This window comes from Monodelphis domestica, chromosome 1 (genome assembly GCF_027887165.1).
Source record: "Monodelphis domestica isolate mMonDom1 chromosome 1, mMonDom1.pri, whole genome shotgun sequence".
NCBI lineage: Eukaryota > Metazoa > Chordata > Mammalia > Didelphimorphia > Didelphidae > Monodelphis > Monodelphis domestica.
The window spans coordinates 341,118,885-341,139,339 of NC_077227.1; the positions used below are offsets into that span (position 1 = coordinate 341,118,885).

The following is a 20,455-nucleotide window of genomic DNA, read 5'->3' on the forward strand; positions in this document are numbered from 1 at the left end:
CAAGAGGTGAGAGAAGAACTTATTGGAGAGTTCCTAGGTAGCAAATCAGAAGTTACAGCAGCCGTGACTCTTGAAGACATAACCTCTGGCCAAAATGTACTACACTCACAACATGCCCGAATAGGACCAGGGTTGTAGGCTTCATTTGCAAAGACCTCTTTGTGGCAAATCTTTGACAAAAAAGTATGCAAAACAAGATTCCCAAATAAGTGATTACAAGGAAGTGAATTTGATAATAAATTCTTCCTCCTATTTGTACATATGCACTCTAAATACAAATATGTAAAGCAAATATTATAATTTTACTTTGACATAATTTTTTATTCCACTATTTCTATTTTCCTTGCTTTATAGATTTAAGAAATGCTTCGCTTTAATTGAGATAACTTGGTCCTTTGAGATCCTTATTTTTAAAATCCTTCTAGGGTTAGCTTACCTAGAGTCTAGGCATTGTCTGTCCTTCCTAGATACTTGAATTTTGTGGCACAGTTAAGTTTCCTGGTTCCCTGCCCTTCATTCCTGATTCTTGATTCTATGATTCAGAGAATACCCTGATTTCAGTGGTCTAAATAGTTCCACATCAGCTCTGTCTAAATTCTATATGAGTTGGAGCTCTGCATGGCTTTGATTTGAGAGCCTTGGACGAGAGTGCATATCCTGTACCACTTTGAGACAGGAGGTTGCCTGTGGAACTGGGGATGACAGTCAGAGACACCCATCCATGTTGTACTTCAAGAACATCTGTTTTCCTCCATGGCTGCTAGCCTTCTGTGGCATTGTCTCTCTTTGGTAATAGTTCCCTACTCCTTTGCTCTGAACTCTGTGATGTTGTTATTATAAAAATGGTTCTCCTGGTTCTTCTCCTTTACTCTGTATTAGTCTTCCTAGTTTGCTTATGGTGGACATTATTCTATTATATTCACATGCCATAATTCATTCAACCAATTGGTGAGTATTCCTTTGATTTCCAGTTCTTTGCTACAACAAAAATAGCTTTTAAATTTTATTTATTTAAAATTACCTATTTGATCATTAATGATCCTCTCTATCCCTTGTCTGGTCATAAATTCATCTCCTTTCTAGTCTTATATGTTTCTCTAATTTGTTCATTATGTGACTTTTTACATCTAGACCATGTTATCCATTCAGAGCTTATTGCAATTTATAGTGTGAGACATTAGTCTAGATTGCTTTCCAATTTCCCCAGCAGTTTTCATCAAATATCACTACATCCTTATTCCAGTTAATTCCAGTCTTTGTGTTTATCAAGCATTAAGCTACTATATTTAATGGCTTCTGAATATTATGTAACTAATTTATTCTACTAATTAATTAAAATGATTTTTTTTGTAGCCAATACCGAAGAGTTTGGTGATTCCTCCTTTATAGTGTAGTTTGAGATCTGATACTATGTCTTTCCTTCCTACACTTTTTTCCTTTTAAGATATTTGGGGGGGGGGGGGCCAGGCTTGAAGCATTTCTTATTCCATTATCTTAACTCTCCGAAGCAGAAGTCCCTCTTCCTATTTTGTTTCATTATTATACTTGAGAATTTTGATGTTTTGTTCCTATAGATGAATTTGGTTATTTTTCATCATAGCTCTAAAGTCATCTTTTGGTAAGGCACTGAATAAATTAATTTAGGTGATATTGCCATTTTTATTATATTGGTACATTTCAACTATGAATAACACATTTTTCCAATAACTATTTCTTTAGAGAATGTTTGGGAGTGATATTCATATCATTCTGGTATGTTTGTTGGTAGGTGAATATTTTATAGATTGTAGTTAATTTCAATGAGATTTCTTTTTCTATCTCTTTCTGCTGGATATAATTGGTAATATATAGTTGGACAGATGATTTGTAAGGAGGGGTTTCTTTTATATCCTGCTACTTTGCTGAGGTTATTATTTAAATTAATTTTTATATGACTATTTAGGGTTCTCTATCTAAACCATCATGTCGTCCGTGAAAAAAATGGTTTTTTCTTTTCCTATGCGGATTCCCTCAATTTCTTTTTCTTTTTTTTATTGATTAGGCAGCATTTCTAGTACTATATTGGTGGTGATGGATATCCTTGTTTTACCCCTGATTTTACTATATCTTCATTGCATACACTGTTAGCTCTTCATTTTAGATAGATAGTATTTACTAGAAATAATGTAATATAATAATTATAAGAAAGGGTTAATTTGTTGTTTATTTTAAATTATTTTTTTAACAGAAAAAGGTATTTCATTTCATTTTAAAACTTTTGGTAAGAATTAAGATGATCATGTGACTTCAATTGTTTTTATTATTAATGTTGTCTATTGTGTTTGTACTTTCCTTAATATTGAACTAACATAGAATTCCTGGCAGAAATCATACTTAGTCATACATAGTGTACAATATTTATAAAGTTTTGCTGCAATCTTTCTGTTAATATAGTTAATCTAAAATTCTTATATTAATAGTCAGTAGAGAGAATAAGCATTTTTTTCCCTGTGAAATCTTTTTTTATTGAAAAATTTAATTTAATTAATTAATTTATAATATTTTTCCATGGTTACATGATTCGTGTTCTTTCCCTCCCTATTCTCCCTCTCCCATAGCCATTGGATTTTACACGTGTCATTGATCAAGACCTATTTTCATATTATTAATATTTGCACTGGGGTGATCGTTTAGAGTCTACATCCCCAGTCATATCCCCATCGACCCATGTGATCAAGCAGTTGTTTTTCTTCTGTGTTTCTACTCCCATGGTTCTTTCTCTGGGTGTGGATAGCATTCTTTCTCATAAGTCCCTCAGAATTGTCCTGGATCATTGCATTTCTTCTAGTAGAGAAGTCCATTACATTTGATTGTGCCACAGTGTATCAGTCTCTGTGTATAATGTTCTCCTGGTTCTGCTCCTCTCACTCTGCATCAATTCCTGAAAGTCATTCCAGTTCATATGGAATTCCTCCAATTCATTGGAATAAACATTTTTAAACCTTTTCTGTGTCAAGTATTATGCTAAGAGCTTTACAAATATCTCATTTGAGCCTCACAGTTCTTGTGAGGAAGGCACTATTATAATCCTGATTTTATTGTTGAAGAACCAGAGACAGACAGGAGTTAAGTGACTTGCTCAGGGTCACACAGTTAGTGTCTGAGACTAGATTTGACCTCAGGTCTTCTTAATTTCAGGTCCAGCCTTCTATTCACTATGCCACTGAGTTGCCTCTGTTTATAGATGGAGAGATGTATATATTTCTTTCCAGGCCCATTTAGTAACCCCAGTAATTTTCCTAAAATTCTTTTCAATTCTTTTTTTTTTGTTTGTCTTTTTGTTAGGTCTAAGTCCTGGATAGATTCCCATTATTGTAGTTTCACTCTCTATTTCTTCCTGTTAAATTGATTAATTTTCCTCTAAATATTTAGATGCGCTGCCATTTGGTACATATGTATTAAGTATTTATATTAATTCATTATTTATGGTTCCTCTAAACATAATGTAATTTCTCCATGTATCTCTTTTTATTGCTTCCTTGTCTGAAATCATGATTACTATCCCTACTTTTTTCCTATTTAAAAAATTCTGAACTTAAACACTCCCTGAAAGCATTTTCAATAATAGAAGAAAAAATATATATGAAGCCATGAATCTTAATTTCAAAACATTTAGAGTTTTTAAAGAAATATATGATAAATTCTGCACATTCGTTTCAAAACTGTCTTGTCTATGCTTCCCTAGAATTTCCTTGTGCACTCGGATGCATTTTTTTAAAGGGTGTTTTTAAAAGGTTCTTTTTTTTGTATTTCTATTACTAACCCCTTTCTCTTTACTGCCCCCCATCAAAGACCAAGAAAAAGAAAGCAAAAATATTCTTATAACAAATAGGTATAATCAACCAAAACAAATCTTTCTGTAATCTGTCTATTCAATATCATGATCAATATCATGATTCATCATAAGTTGTCTGGAGACATACATAGTCATTGCATTGCTCAGAATTCCTATGTTCTTCAGTTATTTTTCTTTGCCATATTGCTATCCATATATAAATGATTCTCCTGGTTCTGTTCACTCATATCAGTTTATTCTACTCAAGATTCTCTGAAATCATCTCTTTTCCATATCTTCAGCACGCTGTTATTGCATTTATATACCACCACTTTTATAAGCATTTCCTGGTTTTCTAAGTGGCAATATAAGGCATCCCATTAGGTTCTAGTTATTTGCTCTTCTTTTTGTTGTTGTTGTTTTTTAATCCCTGCCCCCACCTTTTCAGGACCAGCATTTGTTTTGCTTGTAGATATTTCTTCATCAAAATTTTCCTTCATCTTAACTCCTCCTCCCCATTGCTGATGACTTTCCCATTGAGTTTGATTTATTTCCACATCAAACTGGTGTGTGTGTGTGTGTGTGTGTGTGCGTGTGTGTGTGTGTGTGTGTGTGTGTGTGTTCAAATTTCATTTGCCCATTTCTGATATGAAAGAGGCTCATCTGTTGCCCATTCATCCCACTCTCTTGCCATGTTTGTATGGTCTTCTTACTCATCCCAGTTATGAGGAATAACAAGTTTAATTCCCTTTATTCTCCTTTCTACACTGATATATTCCTTTTACCACACCATCTCTTTTCTATTTTCAGATCTTCAAAACAGAACCAAGCTACCCTCAGATTCCCTATTTTTCAATACTTTCTAAAGAAATTAAAATTCTAAAGAGATACTTCTTTCTTTCCCTTTGATTCAAATTTTAATAATCCTACAACTCCTTTCAATTCCTCAAGAAAATTTACCTTCCTGGATTTCTGTGAACTCTTATGTTTCTATTTCAAACTTCCTACTCAGTTCTCATCTTCCCATTGGAAATGCTTTAACTGCAATATAGCACTAAAAGTTCATTTATTCTCTCCCCCCTCCCATGTGTAAGGTTATATCCAACTTTTCAGGGTAGGTTATATTTGGTTATAAGCCTGTATATTTTGCCTTTTGAAATATTGTATTTAGTTAGAGGGGCTAGAGTCAGGAAGAGCTGAGACCAAATCTGGCCTCAGACACTTACTAATCGTGTGACTCTAGGCAGGTCACTTAATCCCATTTGCCTCAGTTTCCTCAGATGTAAAATGAACTGGAGAAAGAAGTGTCAAACAACTCCAGTATTTTTGCCAAATGAGGTCACAATGACGACTGAACAATAACAATATTCAACAATCTGTTGTTTATAGTAGAAATTTCCAGGTCTTATGTGATCCTAACTGTAGTTCCTGGGCACTTAAACTTCTTTCCAGATGGTTGCAGTATTTTTTTTCTTTATCGTGGGAGCTCTGGATTTTTGGCTATGACATTCCTGAAATTTTTTCCTTTGGGGTTGCCTTAAGGAGATCATCAGTGGATGTCTTTTTATCTTCACTTTACTCTCTGGTTCTAATATATCTAAACAGTTTTATTTGAAATTTCATGAAATATGTATTCAGGCTTTGTTCCGCTTCCCACTCCCACCCCCATTGTTCATGGTTTTTAGTGAGTCTTAAATAATCTCCCTTTGACTTGTTTTCCAGGTCAGTGTTTTTTAAAATACCAGATACCGTATTTTCTTCAATTTCTGCAATCTTCTGATTTTGTTCTAACTTCTTTCTGTCTCATGGAGATATTGATTTCTATTTCATCTATTCTAGTTTTTAGAGAGTCCATTGTTTGCCACTTTCTCTACTAAGCTATTTTTTTCTCCTTCCTCCAGAGCTTCCATTTCATTAAAAATAAAACAAAACAAAAGACACTCTCTTGCTTCATTTATTCTAGGTATTCATATAGTGCTTTTGGAAGATTCATTTTTCCCTTTGAGTCTCTCTCTTTGTTTTGATTCCTATTTTGGGGGCTCTCTAGATGCCAATTTTTTTTTAATCCTTACTTTCTATCTTAGAATTGATACTAAGTCTTGTTTGCAAGATGGAAGTGCAGTAAAGGCTAGTTGATTGGGGTTAATTGACTTGCCCAGCCATCACACAACTGGGAAGGTTCCGAGGCCAAATATGCACCCAGGATCTCTCATCTCCAGATCTGACTTTCCATCCATTGAGCCATCTAGCTTCCCCTGTGAACTCATTTAAAAAATATTTTGATAGCTTCATTTCAACATAATTGATTTTCTTTGTAATCCCATGCATTTTATTTTATGCATTTGAAAACATTATTCTGCCATGGGTTTCATCAAACTACCCAGAGAATCCATGACACAAAGAAGGTTAAGAACCCCTGGTTTAGAATATCTTACTAAGATCTTGGTGGAATTTCTCTACTTTTTCATTCTTTGTAAAAGATACTTGCACTTAATCAGTAATTATCTTCCTGGTGGTCTTTTTGTTTATGTTCATCCTGAAGACTGCAAGGTTAGCTGGCCAATATTCCTAGGAGATGGTGTTTCTTACTGCCTCTGTAAGATGAAACCTCACTAATTCTTTATTTACCTATTCAAAGAGAAGATGTGAGTCATCCTTCCATTTAATGTCCATTTCCTTATGTCTTCTGTTTTTATTTTTAGCACGACTGTCAATTTTTGTATAGTTCATTTCCTCCAGTAACACGCCAACATACAGGTCTTTGGACAAAGTTTTAACTCTCAGGACTTCAAAGGTTAAAACTAATGTTGAAAGATAGTTGGGAAATGGCGGCATGCTTATCCCCTTCTTACCACCCTTTTCACTTTCTTTGCAGAAGCAGAAAGGGACAATGTTGGATTAAGGTTCATTTTATATTTTTCTGTTTCATGAGTTCCATGAGAAGAGAATTCATTACCCAGAGGCCAACCTACTGACAGAATCTTCTTACTTAGCTAGGCTGGTACAAGGACAGCCTTGCTGGAACTAGTTAGATTCATTAGAGGCAACTAGGTGGTATGACCTTGGATGATACATTTAACTTCTCTTAACTTAGTTTCCTCATCTGTAAAATCGAAATGATAAATAATAGCCCCTATTTCCCAAAGTGGTTGTAAGGATTAAATGAACTAATATTTGTAAAACACTTAGCAAATTTTAAAGGGCTATATAAATATTAGTTATTATTATTACTGTTGTTATTATTTCCAACTTGGTAGAATCTGTCAGAACCTGGAGAGCTGGTAGAGTTTGCAGAAAAGATACAGCATCACTATCATGCTACAATAGGGCATTAGAGTAAGATTTTTATGCAAAGTAGATTTAAATTGATTGATGAAGAAGACACCATTTTGAAGATGCCTCCCCTGCCTCCACCATCTATATTTCCTCTGCCCAACCAACACTCACTCAGAAGACTCACCTCTAAAAGCTTCTCTTAAACCTCTGCCCATTAGTCTGGCATCACGGATATATGACAAGCCTGTTAAAAGGATAAATCTAAGGAGGGGAGAAATTGCTCACAAAGGGAACCAGGATGAAAGAAATGAATCAGAGGAACAGAAGAACCTGGGTTTATGGGTATTCTGTTAAATGACAGTTTTGAGATTTGGTGTTAAGAAGAAAGAATGATATAAACTTGATGTAAATGGAAATGTGTAAAGTAGTAAGACAGGAAAATAAAAATTGAAGGTGAATATATCTTTTTTTACATAGACTTTAAATAAATTCTTTATATTCATGTTTGTTATCCCACCAAAAAAATTTCTAGTTAAATTAAAAAACAAAAACTCTGATGGTAAACGGGAATCAGTAAAGATAGCTGTGACCATTTAAGGTACTGTTGCTTTATTTTTCTTACTCTCTACCTACAAAACCCAAGTTCTAATAATAGGTCTCACCATTGAGACAGAGTGCAAATGAGTTTGTGGAGCATATCCAAAGTCCCACAGCATTTTCTCTGAAGCCCAGTAAACTTCTATGATACTCCTCTAGGAATATAAAAACAATAATTGTAATACTTATGGTCTGCCAACTGTGCACTGGGCTCTGTACTGTAATAACCTCGTTTAACATTTATGTAAAGCTTTCCATCTGAGCGTTACCAAGCACTTGGCCAATATATTTACTGGCAAATAGTATTAACCTATCCTACAGATAGGGAAAATTTAGGCACAGGAAGTTTAAGTTACTGATTCTGTGCCATATCCTGAGTCAGTGGCAAGAAGGGATTAAATTTTCCATTACTGTTCTAAAACACCTCTTTTTAAAAATTTTATTTTTTTTGACACTTTCAATATATAGCTGTGAGTCCTGCCCAAAAGATCAATGGCGACATCCTTTAACCACAAAATTCAATAGCCACAAAATTAGTGATATCTCACTTTTAAGGAAGGAAGCATTATAATATAATTGAATTCTGCTTCAGGTCCTTCCTTATGGGGAGTCATGGGATCTGGGTTCAAATACTGGCCCTGCCATAAACTGTGTGACTTTGAATGAGTAACTTAACCTCTCTGAATAAAAATTTTCCATCTGTAAAATAAGGGGCTGGGTAAATGATTCTCTCTCTGTCTCTCTGTCTCTGTCTGTCTGTCTCTCTCTGTCTCTCTTTCTCTGTCTCTCTCTGTCTCTCTCTGTCTCTGTCTCTCTTTCTCTGTCTCTGTCTCTCTCTGTCTCTCTGTCTCTGTCTGTCTGTCTGCCTGTCTGTCTGTCTGTCTGTCTGTCTGTCTGTCTGTCTCTCTCTCTCTCTCTCTCTCTTTCTGTCTTTCTGTCTCTCTCTCTTTCTCCCTTACCTTCTGCCTTAGGATCAATAATACTGTGTATTGATTCCAATTGATTCCAAGGCAGGAAAGCCATAAAGGCTAGGTAGTTGGATTTAAGTGACTTTCCCAGGGTTACATGGCTAGGCAGCATCTGAAGTCAGATTTTAACCCAGGACCTCCCATCTCTTGGACTGGCTCTCTGTCCAGATGAGCCACTTAGGTACTCCATGATGGTCTCATCTAAGTCTGACAAACTTTGGCTTCCATGACCTAGTCATAGGGGATGGGCAAAGGATGGAACTAGATGGTCCTTAGGAAGCTCTTGGGAGATAAAGCAGTGGGCTAGCTATCTCATTCAGCGATTGTGCCCTACTACAAAGTCAGGCAGTCAGTTGAGTGCCTGGTGTGAAGCTGGGATGAGTGAGGGATACGTGGATGCTATTCTTCGGATTCAGGCACTGTAAGATAAAGGGTGAGGACCAAGGACAGGAGCCACGGAGGAAAGGTCATCTGACTGGGCTGAACATTTTGCCTGCCCCAGATCCCCAGCTCATCCAGGCTCCTCCTCTCCTAGTTGTCCTGGATGATTCTTCTTCTTCTTTTTTTTGTTATCAATTTGGGTTTTCATCAGTGTTGGCAGCTCTCCACTGAAGTTCCTTCTATCAATGAAGATGGAGATGAAAGAAAAGTATTTATTTAGGGTCTACTGTGTGCCAGGCAATGTGCTGAGTGCTTTGCAATTATTATCTCACTTAAAAAACTTTTAACTTTTGCCTTAGAATCTATACTAAATATCAGTTCCAAGGCAGAAGAGAAGTAAGGACCAGGCAATTATGGTTAAGTGACTTGTCCAGAGTCATATAGCTAGGAAATATCTGAAGCCAGATTAGATCTTGGGAACTCCTATCTGCAAACCTGACTGTCTATACCATGAGCCACTCGGCTACCTGTTATCTTATTTGTTGCTCATAATAAGGTACTGGGCAGGGAAGTAGGTGCTGTTATCTCCATTTACAGTTGGGGAAACTGAGTCAGACAGAAAAAAACTTAAGTTTATTTAATTAATTTATAATATTTTTTTCATATTTACATGAATCATGTTCTTTCCTTCCCCTCCTCCCCCCAAGCCAACAAGCAATTCCACTGGATTTTACATGTGTCATTGATCAAGACCTATTTCCATATTATTATAATTGCATTAGGGTGATCATTTAGAGTCTACATCCCCAATCATATCCCCATCAATCCATGTGATCAAGCAGTTGTTGGAAAAAAAATTTTTAAGTGACCTATCTGGGGTCACAAAGCTTGTAAATGCCCAAGATCAGATTTGAACGCAGGTTTCCCTGACTCCAGGAGAGCACTGGGCTCCCTAGGTGCCTTTATGGGCATCTCCTCTACAGCTTTGTTGCAAATAATTGACTTGTCTGGGGTCACATAGCCAGTGTGCATCAGAGATGGGATTTAAACTGATTCTGAAGCCAGGCTGATTCTCCATCTACAATGCCACACTTCTTGCTTCCCCCTTATTGCAAGTCAAGGGGTTAAATTGAGGATCTGGGAAAATAAGGCACATAGTTAATTTCAGGAGATTATGAGGGGGAAAAACCGACTTCCTTTTCAGGATTACACTCTTAACCTTCCCCTCCCACACAGGCCATATGCTCTCTCAAAGCCTCAGCACCCAGCCAGAAAAGGCCTTTGTGTTTTCTTGGCAAAACTCTGGCCCAATAATTAAAGTCCATATGCAAAGCTGTCTACATCCAGCCCACACTGAGTCTTTTAATTAGTATGTAATTGGTCAGAGAGGTACTATCAAATAGCTCCCAGTCTGGTCGGCTAGAAATACAGTGTTTGAAAAGTCCCAGACCAGAAGGGGATAATAAAAGCTTAAAGACCCATCTGTTGGAATGATTTGTTTAAGGTATGAATTTCAGTACTGTTTCTATTTTTAACAATTCTGCTTATAGCATTTCCCCCCATCCTCTCTAATGACTACCAGAGTATATACACCTTGGAGGCAGAAGAGAGAAAAAGGGAACAAGAAGTCGAGGTATCGTTTCATTCTTCCGCTCTGAAGGAGATGGAGAAGAGGAAAAAGAAAGTGTGGGGCTCTGCTTTTTGTCTGTGTGGATTGGCCCGGGGACCAATGATTCCAGATGCTTATTCATAAAATCATCGCTTTAGAGCTGACCTTGGAGGTCATTTAGCTCTAAAAGGATGGGCATGTCAATTGATGCAAAAGTTTTTGAAAGAAAACTTTCCATCCTCCTATCTCTATCTGCTTTATGGATAAACAATGTATTTTGCCGATAGACACAGCTTGGTTCTTTGAGGTATCCTTGAATTCTGATCCTTCTAGTGCTAGGTCACCCCCCTCATTTTACAGATTAGGGTATGAGGCCCAGGAGATGAAGCAATGCACCTAAGATCACTCAGTTAGCAGGAGATGCAGATTTCAAACTGAAATCTTCTCAATCGAAATCCAGCACTCTCCATCGTTCATTGTGTCTTCCTAAAAATATCACCCAGGCAAACTAATTGTCAGCCATTCTGAAGGCTCTGTAATAAATTATGCTCTTAGCAATGAAGTCAGTTGATCTTGAAGTAGAGACTTTCAGTTCACATTACATCTGGTTGGGTGGTTACACTAGCTGCTTATGATAGTAGTAGGTTGTATGCAGTGCCAAGGAGCCTCATGGGACTCGATTAAAGTAGTCCAGTTTCATATTCACATTCAAACATTTTTGTCATGAGCTTTCCCCTTTTTTTAAACCCTACCTTCCTTCCATCTTAGAATCAATACTGTGTATTGGTTCTAAGGCAGTAAAACAGTTAATTTTTTTAAAACCCTTACTTTCCTTCCATCAGCCCCCTTCTGTCTTGTTTTTATTTTAAAGACACAAAAGTTGAAGAAGGGACAAGGAAAATAGTCAATATAAAAATACTGTATTTTTTCAGGTGTAGAGGATGCATGCAGAGGCACATTTCACCATAGGTTGTCCACAGGACACTATTAGCTTTTTGTTTTCCCCTCTGGTTGTCTTACCTCCTTCAGGGCATGATTATAAAGTGTCTGAGTTCCTCAGACAAGATAGTAATGGTGATACAAACAAAGTAAGAAGAAAAGAAAAAATAGAGTGTCAATGAAAAAATACACTGAAGCAAGAGTAGAGGGAAGTTCAGAAGGGGACACAGGCCAGAAGGGTGATGTTGGCATTAATGTTAAGATTAATGTATATTCACTTTCTATCTGTGTAACCCTGGGCAAGTCACTTAACCCTCATTGCCTACCCGTTACCACTCATCTGCCTTGGAAGTTTCTGAGGTCAAATTAGAACCCAGGACCTCCCATCTCTGGACTTGGCTCTCAATCCACTGAGCCACCCAGTTGCCCTCTCCCTTTCTGGATGGAGCTTGGGCAACTTGGCAGATCATTTTATGTAAGCAATAGAGATCGAATATATATGGAGGGAAGTGTTTCCCCGTCATGTTAGAGATCTTCCAGCAGAGGCGAAATGGCCCCTTGTCTGGGATATGGTGGAGTGAATGCCTACTTAGATATTGGGTGGACAAGATGGTCTTTGATGTCCCTTTCAGTTCTGAGATTGTATCCTGGAACAAGAAGCAGAATGGTAAAACAGCTCTAGCTTTAGAGAGATCTGGATTCAACCCTGCCTCTGGTTCAGAATCTTACTTTTGGAAGAGACCATCGTGGATCATCTCTGCCAACCTATCCTTGAAACTGAATACCCATTACCACATACACAACATACCTGATAAAGGGTCATCTGGCCTCTGCTTAAAACCCTTCAATCACAGGGAACCCCCTACCTTCTGAGCCTGCCCATTCCACTTAGAGACAGCTCTAATTATCTGCAAGTGTTTCCTGACATCAAGTCTAAAATTGTCCCTGGAGCCAAACTGAACAAGGCTAATCCCTCTTCCACATGACAGCTCTCCATTCGAATCTTTGAACGCAGCGACCATGTCCCCCCCACTCTCTTCTCCAGGCTAATTGCCCTCCTCTGGACATCCTTTAGCTTATCTACATTTTTATTAAATGGTGCCATCCAGAGTCCTGGCAGTGGGACCAAGTTCGCTCTTTTAAGAATAGCAATTACAGACCAGTCGCTGATCTGCGCTGATATCGGGAGTTCCCCACGCCAATGAAATCAGCATGCTGGCCTCTCCCTTCAGAAATAAACAACAACAACGACAACAAAAGCTGGGAAATAGGAAGTCTGGGGTCAGAGAGGCTTCATTGTCCTTTGGAAGGCGGGCAAAGTTCTCAATGAAACCACATAATAGACGTCGTCAGCATCCTGGGTCAAAGAGATCTTTGGTGTTAGGAACATTTGCTAGGAGGAAGTGGGGAGCCCAGCTGACAGCTGGGCAAGGCAGCTGAACAGAAATAGCTGTCGCGCAGCTATCGGCTGGTATGTGGTGTGAGCTTTGAGGTAGAGAAGAGTCCGGGAGATTGGCAAAGCCAGGTGACGGAGGACTATGAAGGAAATGGGAAGGGTCTGGGTCTGAGTCTAGATGCACGGAACAAAGACAAGAAGGAAGGATTTCCCTGAAATGGAAAAGGAATAGGAAGAGAGGAAAAGAAAGTTGGACGATTTGCCCACTCATCACTTAGCATATAAAGGAAAATTCCGAAGCCTTTGCCTGCTCTTTGTCTTTCTTGCCCTCTCTCATATGACTTCCTTCCCCACAGGCTATGCTCACACCAAACCCCGGAGAAAAATATCCCAACACTCCTTTTCCCCTCTGGCTCTTACTTGCCATAATTCTATTATAGCCCATATAAATTTGTAAGCTTCCTTAGTGCAATTCTCATTCTCACAGATAAGCTGCGTCCTCAGAGCTTGGCTCTATCTCCCCTTCTTGGCTCTAGGGGTACATCTGAGGACTAGGGGCGATTTCTCTAATGCCATTGGCTCTAGCCTGCCACTACAGCAATTCAAGGCTCTACTATATGCTCAGTATTGTAAGGAATTCCCCAGTAGAATGTAAACTCCTTGTTCTTAGGGGATGCATTGTTTTATATGCCTGGTGTCTAGCACAATACCTTGTACATTCTATGCTTAGTGGATTTGACTGTATTCTTCTCTCCCTCCTTCTACCCCCTACCAAGTTTGGGGACTTGCCCTTGTGCTGAAATGTTCTAACCTCTCTTAGCCTGTTGAATTCCTATCTATCTTTTTTTTAAAAATAAAAACTCAAATGTCACCTTTTCCATGAAACCTTTCCTGATCTCTTTAGTTAGCAACAGCCCCCAGACATCAGATATTATTTTGATAACTTTTTTTTAAAACCCTTATTTTCTGTCTTGGAATCAATACAGTGTATTGGTTCTAAAGCAGAAGAGGGGTAAGGGCTAGGCAATGGGGCTTAAATGACTTGCCCAGGGTCATACAGCTAGGAAGGGTCTGAGATGAGATTTGAACTGAGGACTTCCCATCTCTACACCTGGCTCGAAATCCACTGAGCCACACAGCTGCCCCCTATTTTGGTAACTCTTGAATATATTATACATATTTACATATATACACAAACTATTTATTTGTTTATTCATTTATTTATTTATTGGCCATTCAGTTGCTTTTCAGTCACATTCAGCTCTTTGTGACTGCATTTGGGGTTTTCTTGGCAAATAAACTGGAATAATTGGCCATTTCCTTTTCTAGCTCATTTGACAGATAAGGAAACTGAGGCAAACTGGATTAAGTGATTTGTCTAGGGTCACTCAGCTAGTAAGTGTCTGAGGCTGTATTTGAACTCAGGTGAATCTTCCTGACTCCAGGCTCAGCATTCTATCCACTGTGCCAACTAGCTGGCCTCATATTTTATTTTTATATCATCTTAATTTTCTAATATATGAATCCTTTTTCCTTAACTCACTCAGAGAACCACTCCTTATAAGACTAAGAGAAATAAAAAAGCAGACCAGCAAAATTAAAACACATCAACCAAACCCCAAAGTATAGAATAATAACAAAAATAGTAATTGACATTTATCTAGAACTTTAGAGTTTACAAAACTTTTTATATATGTTATCTCATTGTTACACACACATAGCCCTCCACCACTGTAAAAGAGGAAGGAGGTGCATAAATTGCATTTATTATGTAATATGGTGTGTTTTAGTGGTCTGTTCTGGCCTCATCTCCCTACAACCTGTTCTGAGGGACTGTGTCTTATTTAGACTCTATAGCCTACCAAGTCCTTGCCAGTGTGCTTTGCATATAGCAATCTAAAAAAACGAATAAATAGATTTTCTTGATGTTCTATAATGGAATGAATCAGGAAAATGAATTTCTGGATTGGAGCTCTAGCTGAAGACTCAAAGATCCGTTCTCACAATAATTACTTACTTTGCATTCTATGCAAATAAAAGATCAAAGCTGAAGTTAGATCAGGAGTATACTTATAAATGTTTAACAACTAGCTTTTGGGGGAAAATGTACTTACTACATATTTTTATATTTAATTTGTATTATTTGCAGTTTCTCCATCACTTTTATAAGTCTAGACCATCAACAAAACAATAAATCAAGCCTTGGTTTGTAGTGTTGGCTGATTATTGAGTTATGATTGCTAATGCAGAAAATTTATCTGCTCTTCCTGGTTTGAGCTGGCTCCAGCACAATCTTAGATCAAAATCAAAGAATTAAGGTTCCATAATGTAAACTCATCACTTAAGGAATATCAGAGATGTTTCTTTTTGCAAATTGAGTATTTTTAAGCATCTACTTGGGTCCTGACTGGAACATGACTCTGAAATTCCTTTGGTTGGAACTCAACAGCTGATAACTTCCTCAGAGCTATTTATAATGCCCAATACTTTTAAACAGCTAAAACAATACAAAGGATCTCCTGATTTTTTTTTTCTTTTGCTGAATGTATGAGGTTGGGAGATTTGTCTGGTCACATTATTGCTTTTAGGTCAGGCAGTTCTGGTAGGCTAAGATCTAAAGTAACATATTCACATATTGGCTGCAACTATAAATCTTAAAGTGTATATTAAAACAATGAGGTATCTATTAGCCTCTACCATTAAGAATATAGAAGCTGAGGCAGCTAGGTGACTCAGTGAATAGAGAGCCAGGCTTGGAAGTGGGAGGTCTTAGGTTCTAATGTGGCCTCCAACATTTCCTAAGTGTTTGACTCTAAGCAAGTCACTTAACCCTGACTGTCTGTCTACCCCTTACTGCTCTTCTGCCTTGAAATGATGCTTAGAATCAATTCTAAGACAGAAAATAAGGGTTGGAAAAATATGTAAATAAAAGAACTTTTTTGTTGTACTTTTGACAAAATTTATTTTAGCTCAAAGGTTTTTACATTATTTATTTATTTTAGAATATTTTTCCATGGTTACATGAGTCATGTTCTCTCCTTCTTCTCTCCCCCCCCCCTTGGAGCTGACAAGTGATTCCACTGGTTTATACATGTCTTATTACTCAAATCCTGCGTTCATAGTATTCATATTTGTAATAGAGTAATCAGAAAGAACTTTCTGAAGAGTATATGAAGGAGAGTAATGTATAACAGGTCTGGAAGAGTAGACTGAAACCAAACTATGATTTTAAAGGTCAAACAGAAGAGTTAGCATTTGATCCTAGAGGTAGTAGGGAGCCAGTGCAATTTATTGAGTATAGAAATCAAATGACCAGATAGATGTGAGATTTAGGAATATCACTTCGACAGTTATTTGGAAAATGGATTGGAGAAGAGAGGAAAGTGAGATAGGGAGACCCATGTAGGAATAACTTACTTATTGTCAGCTTGTTCAATGACTTTAGCTCAATTCAATATTTCAAGCATTTATTGAGTGCCTATGGGATATAGAGTGCTGCTAGCCACTCAGAGAACTAAAAAAGTTCATGAGAAATAGTTTTTTACCTCAAGGGCAAAATATAATGTAGCCAGAACAAGGCATAGGAGATGGAGAGCCAATGGGCTTCATTGGTACCCACGTATGATCAAATCCTCAAAGGACCTGAAGTGTGGAAGGAAGAATGTGGTAAATATGCAGATATTTATATTAGAACATGGAAGGTAAGAAATACATAAGGGATAGATTATATTGGTCTGAATACAGGCCAACATCCTCCTCTCCATCCCTCATGAAACCTTTTTGAAGGGGGGAATTTGTAATATATTTATATATTTACATGTAATATATATACCTTTAAAATAAAATTTTCCATAGGTCATAGCTCTTCAGCAGAGTTTAGCCAAACTTCTTTCTTTATAGTAAACTGGTGTAAAAAACAAGTGTATACAGAAGAAAAACAAATACTTGATCACACGGGTCGATGGGGATATGATTGAGGATGTAGACTCTAAACGATCACCCTAGTGCAATTATCAATAATATGGAAATAGGTCTTGATCAATGACACAAGTAAAACCCAGTGGAATTGTGTATTAGCTATGGGAGAGGAAGGAGGGGAGGGAAAGAACACGAGTCATGTAACCATGGAAAAATATTCTAAATTAATTAATTAAATAAAATTTTTCAATTAAAAAAAATAAAACAAAACAAGTGTATAAAGCCAATCGGTCAACAGTAACCAAACCTTTATTAAGTATTTTTTCTATGTCAGACACTATGCTAAATTCTGGAGATACAGATGAAGGCAAAAACAGTCCCTGCTCTGAAAAAGCCAGCATTCTAATAGTGGTGACAATATGTAAATAAGTAGGTACACTTAAGATATATCTGGAGTAGCGAAGAGTAATCTGAAAGGGGAGAGGGACGCTTATAGCTCGGAGATGGTGGGAAAAGACCAGGAAAAACGTCCTGAAGAAGCTTTGAGCTTTGAGCTGTCTTGAAAGAAACTAAGAAAGCAAAGAGGTGGAGATCTGGATGGGGAAAGGGTTCCAGGCAAGGGGGAAGAGCCAGTGGCACAACATAGGGATAGAGGATAGAACGTTGTATTTGCAGACCTGTAAGATGGATGTTGCGGTTGATTGTGGCATGTGTGGAGGGGAGGACTGTGGGAAAAGACTAAGTTGCTTAAAGACTTATTGCCCAGACATGAGGAATATGGAAGCATCTGTGTCAGCAGTGGTATAACCTGTATCACATTTTTTACTGCCCAAGTTGGGGGAGTGTGGGGAAGAGAGGAAGGGAGAGAATCTGAATTTCAAAGTGTAAGATAAGGATTGTTAAATGGTTCTACACATAATTGAAAATTAATTAATTAATAGCCCGCCCCCCCCCCCCCAGGAGACTTGTTGCCCAGAGCCTTGTATGGAGTTTACTGTAAAGACTACTGAGATGGTGTTGTGAGGATGGAGGGAAGGACAGAGACTGCCAATAGACATTGAGCTGGGTTCAGAACAGGAGGAAGAGAAGGGACTGGATCTGTATCCCACTTGGGAAACTGTACCCTGTTGTCAGTGACCCTGGCTTCTCCCTGAAACAAAAGACTCCTTTTCTTTTTTAATAAAATATTCTCCTGGCAATGCTGGATGGCTAAAAATAGGGGAATATCTCAATCTCCAGAGAACCCAAACTACAGATATGAAGAACAAAGGAGAGACATATGGTGGGAACAAATGGGCTGCAGGATATTACTCATATGACCTATTGAGACAAGGATTGTAATAGATATCATTCAAGAGCTGAGCAAATGGCCAATAATGTAGCCAGAGCAAGGCATAGCAGATGGAAAGCCAACAGGCTGCATTGATACCCATGTAATGTCAATGTTAAAAGATCTAGAGTAACCTCACACCCTTCCCCCAATCCCATCCCCACCATGTGGCAGAGAAGCTTATAGGAAGGATCAAGGGGTGCCAGGCCTTGCAGATAAGGGGGTCTGCTAACCCCTGTCTTCCTCTTCTTGCCCCCCCCCCCTCCTGACACCATAGGAGGACTTTAAAGGCCATATCTGGAGCCAGTGCTAAGTAGGACCACCCTCTTCCTTCCCTGCTCCAGATACAATAGATAGTAATTGGTTTCAGAATAGTCTATGATCTAGTAATAGAACATTTTATTGATGTTCTCAGAGACTCGTCTGATCTACCAAGTATTCCTTGCCAAAAGATGATAACCCCTCCAAAAATAAGCCAAGAATTTGTTTTTCTAAACTTTACATAAAGCATTCAGAGCTCATATCCTGAAAAAAAAATCAACAAAAAATAAAACAATATATTGCCCAGGGAACAAAGAAACATGTGCCATAAAGTTCTGGAGAAGAAAATCGATTATCACTAAACAAAGCTGCTCAAATATCCTATAACGTTTATCCTGGCCTTGTTAACTTTACTGAAGCCTTTGACTCAGTTCTATAGTTGTGGCTCATCCAGGTCCTGTTCACATGGAAAATAAACTTAATTATAGCTAGAATAATAGGGTTATGAAAACTTTTTTAAAAAGATGTTCCCACCAGAAGGTATCACAGACAGACAGACCAGCTTTGAAAGTAATATGCTGAATTTATTATATATACTTTAAAAAAATCTTCCCCCATTTTGGTTTTTAAAAGATCATTACAAAAATGAATAATATGGAAATGGGTATTGAGTGATAATACATGTGTAACACAGTGGAATTGCTTGTCAGCTCTGGGAGCTAGGAGGGAAAAAGAGAGGGAAAGAACATGAATCATGTAATCATGGGAAAAGACTTAAATTAAAAATTTTTTTTAACTTCCCCCACTGTAATTCACTAGATTGTAAGTTTCTTGAGGGAGATTTTACTTCTTTTTGTATCCCCATTGCTTATCATAGTGCTTATAGTAGATGCTGAATAAATGTTTATTGATTGATTGCTTGAAAAAGGAAAGTCAGCTTGATTTCAAGATGGAAGGGAAGGATTTTAATGTTTTTTTTTTTTTAATCTCATTGCTGTTCGGAGTGTGTGTGTGTGTGTGGGTTAAAGCATTTAAGTTTTTTTTTCTCTTGGATTCATATTTGGCCCCCAGAGCTGATGAATAGTTGTCCTAAAGAAAAGAGTGATCACCAAGCAACACAGAATGAGAAGGAAACTTAGGGGTCATTTCTTCATTGAGTCACACCATGTGGAGTTGGAAAAGACCTTAGAGATTATCCAGCCCAATTCCCTCATTTTATAGAGGACAGAGGACTAGAGAAGCAAATGACTTGCCTAAAGTCACATAAATAGTAATAGAGAAGAGATTCTAGCCTCCATCCTCAGATTCGGTTTCTTCAGCTTTTTCCACTGCGGGAGTGAGGATAGAAGACTCTGATGGCGACACTGAAAGACAACTGGCTTATTTAGCAATTTAGATACATTTCTAGATGGACAGGTTGGTGGCATGGTAGATAGACTGTTGATTCTAGAGTCATGAAGACATCTTCCCGAGTTCAAATCTGACCTCAGACACTTTCTAGCTTGTTCGATCCTGGCCAAGTCACTTAACCCTGTTGGCCTCAGATTCCTCATCTGTAAAATGAGCTGGAGGAGAAGGAAATGGCAAACCACTCTAGTATCTCTGCCAAGAAAACCTTAAATGGGGTCACAAGAAAAATGGGGCCATGAGAGTCAGACGTGACTGGAAAACAACAAAACACTAGGTTGACTTTAAGAAAAATTTATGTCAGGAATGTAATGGCTTTAATATTTATTATAAATAAAATTGAGATTGAGCCCTTTCACATACATTTTGTCATTGAATAGATAGCAATAGTTCCTGGGCGTAGCAATAATAATATCAACAATACTAGAATAATTAGCTCTGTGGTATTTAAAGCACTGAAGCAATATTTGCATCTCAATCCTAAAATTTTTAGGAAGAGATGAGAGTGTCAGCAATATATTATTTGTTTGATTATATCAAAATCTCTATTTCATAAGTA

The 20,455-nt window shown here is 37.7% G+C and overlaps 1 long non-coding RNA gene across 1 annotated transcript in view; it reads left to right on the forward strand.

Annotated features, from left to right (window-relative positions):
• The window catches only part of LOC130458225 (uncharacterized), an 89,026-nt gene that overhangs the window by 10,952 nt on the left and 57,619 nt on the right, over positions 1 to 20,455 (forward strand). The window lies entirely within an intron of this gene.